The following is a 5,000-nucleotide window of genomic DNA, read 5'->3' on the forward strand; positions in this document are numbered from 1 at the left end:
AGATTTCTCAGGCAAGCCTCCAAATCGGCATCTTCCCTGTGCCCTGAATCAAATGTTTTCTTGTTGCTTCTTGGTCTAATTTTTCAAATAGACAATAATCAATAAGGATGGGAAAACTGAGGGTCTGCTCACTGATGATGTTTTAGTAATTGATGTCCAAGATTCCTCCCCAAAAACCTATAATCAAGTGTCTTTTCAGGTTCACTTACTTGTGTTCATTGCAGCAGCCCTTGATGGACAGGGGTCACCAGGCGCCTTCCCCGCCCTGGTCCAGATCACAGACTTGTCACCCAATTCTCATGAATTCAAAACTGACCTAAAGTCCTGAATAAGTTTTCACTGAAACGCCAGGAACTACCTGTTTTGCTCTCTGTAACTTAACTATTATAGATCTGACTGCCATGAAAATCAATGGGTTTCAGTCGTTGTCATTAGTCTGATGAAGGTTTAGGCAGTAAGAACTCATCAGAATACTCAGCCTAGATCAAAGCCAAATATAAGCAAAACAAAATTTATGTCAGTTTAGCTATGCCCTTTAATTAGTGAAGCTTACTATCCAATTATAAAATCCTCTCTGTAAGCTCATTCACTCTTCGGCACTCCTCATCACATTATGATAAATTTTTTTAAATTATGATCATTATCATTTTCATTTCTCTTGTTAGCATAGTTTAAAAATGTCATTAACATAATTATGATTATGATTTTGTCTCTTGTCGTCTAGTTGATCATGTCTCATTGCTAATTACCGGTCACATGGTTAGTCTCCGAACTATTCGCTTGTCTGAACTGCGTACCCACGTCGGTGACCGTTATATTTATCATGCTTCACTATTATAAGTGTTTTAGTTATTCCGTATACCAACATTACAACAATGATGATAATAGAAATATGGATAACTATTTTTTTCATCAGTATCATTATTATTATTATTACCTTTATCGTTAATATTATTGTTGTAATTGCCATTATTACTGTTATTATTGTTATCATTATCATTACACGCACACACACACACACAAATATATATATATATATATATATATATATATATATATATATATATATATATAATATATATTTTATATTATATATATATATTATATATATATGTGTGTGTGTGTGTGTGTGTGCGTGTGTGTGTGAAGATCCATATATATATACATATATTTAATGTTTGTGTCGCTTGTCTCATTATCATTATTAATATCATTTATTATAATCATCATTGTGACCATTATCATTATTAGTTTTGTCATCATTAGTATTATTTTCTTCATCGTTATTATTGTTATAATTAGCAGCAGTATCGTTATCATCACCACTTAAGTTATCATTGAGGATAAGTGTTTTGTCATTATCATTAGTATCATGTATAGTCGTGCTTATCAATAGTATTATCATCAATATTGTTGTTATTGTTGTTATCAAATATCCGCCTGTTCTGTCCTTTGTGGAATAGATCGATCTTCTAGTTATTCTTATTATTTTGGTCTCAAGAAGTTATCCAGTATTTCTTCTATACCATACTTAAAATAGTATTGACAAATTGGATATCAGACATAAATGTCTCAGTTGTACAGCTAATTCAAAAAGTTTCTATACCCTTGTATCATAATGCTGATGTGACGCCGCCGCTTCAGTAGCGAAACACTTTTTGACTAAACGGGCGTAGTAGTCTAACGACGGACGTGTGTGGAAGGTATAAGTACATAGGTGCCTAAATAGAGGAGTAATTAAAACCTAAACAGGACAACGAGGGTTATAGGAACTTTTTAATGCAACACAATATCGCCATTTTGAATAAGACCGTTTGCATAAACAAGGTATTGGAACGGCTCTTTTGATCTCAAAATCCTTTTTCTTATCCATCCCGGGCCCATATATTCACATATTTCCTTGGAAAGAAACAGTTTTATACACTTGCATACTAAGTTACAGCAGGCCATACAATTATTGTTATTTTGTATTAGATAATTATATATATATATATATATATATATATATATATATATGTGTGTGTGTGTGTGTGTGTGTGTATGTATGTATGTTTACACACACATACACACACAATATATATATATATCATATATATATGTATATATATATATATATGTATATGTATATGTATGTATGTATGTATGTGTACGCATGTGTGTGTGTCCGTTGTGTTGCTTGCAGAACTTTCTTTCTCCTTATGGGTAGGAGCAGGGTCTTTTTCGTCAAATAGTCAGGGGGCCAAAATTTGCCCTCACTGCGCATACGACCTTGCCCATACAAGAAATTATCTAAGTACATATTTTTTTTCCTTTTTGTTAGCCTCCAAACAGTAAGGTTGTTTGTTGTTATTTTGAGTTTTTGTGCAATTGAATCCTACTCAGACCCTAGGTAGGATTCCATAACTGTGGCAGCTACTCCTTCTGGCTCCCTCTCGCCACCTGTCCCTTTGTTCTTCGCTTCTTCTGTCCTTCCTTTTCCCTGTCACCAATGTGAGTCATCATCAAGATAATGTTATATGACCAAAATAAAAAAAGAAAAGAAAAAAAAAAAAAAAAAAAAAAAAAAAAAAAAAAAAAAAAAAAAATAATATATAATATATATATATTCATGAATTTCAACCTTTTACTACTCCTATCATATTGAACCATATTAATATATATTATAATATATTTCATAACCAAACTGTTCCCTATCATATTGAACGACATAATAGCTTTACATTAACCAAACTGGCTCGTTTAATTAAAACATCGTCTTATAACGTCCTAGTCTCTTTAATATTTTAAGATATTGAAGTTGTCTCAGAGCTTTATATTTTTTCACGATCTTTATAATTAGAAATACAACACATGAAAATATATAGGCTGCGGTAATCTGGTAGAGCTGCCTCGTAAAACAGTATAAGGAATCTCTGCCTCACCATCGCACATGAATTAACAAGTGTCACACTTCTGGTATAGCAGTGGTAGTATCAGTAGCTGTGGTAGTAGTGTTAAAGCATCAGCAACATCAATAGCAACCCCTGCAGTGGTTGTTGCTGTCGTAATCGTGGTACTACTACTACTAATAATAATAATATTAACAATTATTATGATCATTTCAGGAAAGCAACCAAATACTCTTACTATAACTACATTACCGACATTTGGGATACAGCGCAGATGCATTGTTGATCGACAGTTGTCATTAAAACATGGTGAATATTACATTTTATCCATATATGATATCAAACTGAGCGGTGCATTGGTTACGTTCTCTCTACTGGAATGGAGTTGAAATCCCACAGTCTCAGTGGATGGAAACCCCGGCCATTCCTTACACACAGGGAATATGTGGATATTGGATTAGTGAGGCTCGGCTTCAGAATACATTAAAGCAGTTATTCTTTTCATTAATGGAAGGGGAATGAAGAGACAATATTTGATGTAGATGTCGCAGCCCCAAATTAGGGGAAATTAAAGCACGAAGAGGAAGGACTGATAACCAAGTTCTTAATCAGCTTTCTCTTCCTTCCCAGTCATCCAAAGGAAATGCGTAATCAGAAGCTGATTGCACAAACAGGAGGGATTGACCGGCGTTCTATAGACCTTTCCTTTTCCAACCTAAGAAGACTTCCTGCTCCTGTCTTAACAACCATTGCATCCTGATAGAAAGAAATATAAAGCTGACAGATATTGGAAAATTAGGAAATCCTTAATAGATCACACATAACCATCTAACAGCATTAATGTAAACAATGCAAGTCACAATCGTCTTTCGAAACAGCAGCACAACAAGCCACGTGATCGAAGTGTGTGTGCGTGTGGGTGGGGTTCACACAGCTGCACACTCACTCACTTATTCACTCACTCACTCACTCACTCATGGCCTTGGGTCTCCGCCGGGCGTTTTGTGCGTGACCCGTAAATCACAAGAGCTTCATTTGATTCAACACTTCCCTGTATACTCGGTCAGTGTAGATATTGGAAACATGATCTCGCCTCTCCGACATCAGTCACCCTTGTGCGAAACTGTGGAACAAATGGACGCGGTTGGTCGTTCTTCTTTTTCTTGTGGAATTGCCAATCTCCGATTTTCTAGTAATTTATTTGCTATTTACTCTTACAGGATAGAGTGAGTGGGAAAGGGTGAGGAAGAGAGAGGGAGACAGACAGAGAGAGAGGCGGGGGGGGGGAAGAGGGAGGAAAATAGAGCAGAGAGAGAAGAGAAGAAAGAAAGTGTGAGCCTAAAAGGACGAGAGTGAGTTAGAGAAGGTGAAAGAGAGAGAGAGAAAGAGAACAGCGGAAATGTGAGCCTCAGAGCACAGGAGAGAGGGAGAAAATGTGAAAATGGGAGACACACACACACAGAAGAGGGTGATAGAGAGAGAGGAGAGAGTGAAGCGAGGGAGCGAGAGGGAAAGAGAAAGAGAGAGGAGAGGGAGAAAGGGAATGCGTAAGGAGAGAGAGTCGCTAAAGAGAGAAAGGGACAGAAAGAAAACAGAGGCTACGACGAGACAGACCTCCAAGGAACGAAACTTAAGCAATAAAAGCGTACTTCAACACGATATTCCGCACCTTATTTAAGACACAGTAAACCATTCGATTACAATATCGTTGTCTAAAGCTTTGGCCCATTGCATTGCATTTTTACACTGGAATGGAGAAAGGCGAGACGTGTTTCATTCACATCAGGGGCGATTTGATCAGAGTCGATTAACGCGCTTATCACAGCTTCCGATTTCATTTGCTAAACAAAAGTGCGCTGCCAGTCTCATAATCACATAGCAGGGAGTAACATTATACCGTCAGACTACGCTATGCATAATGTTAATTCACCTCAAGTGTTTTGAGAAGACGAGCTAATGATGATAGACAGCTCCTCTTGCAATCACGCTTCATATTTAGTGTGTGATTATTATAGCATAATTTACTCTATCAGTCTAATCTAAAGAGCAAGGGCCCGGCATTTCTTTGTGGCACATCAAGCTGCAAGTGTGTCGAGATAATGCGTCGAGAAT

Source organism: Penaeus japonicus, unplaced genomic scaffold (genome assembly GCF_977035675.1).
Source record: "Penaeus japonicus unplaced genomic scaffold, GWHDUDI00000001_assembly GWHDUDI00000037, whole genome shotgun sequence".
Taxonomy (NCBI): Eukaryota; Metazoa; Arthropoda; class Malacostraca; order Decapoda; family Penaeidae; genus Penaeus; species Penaeus japonicus.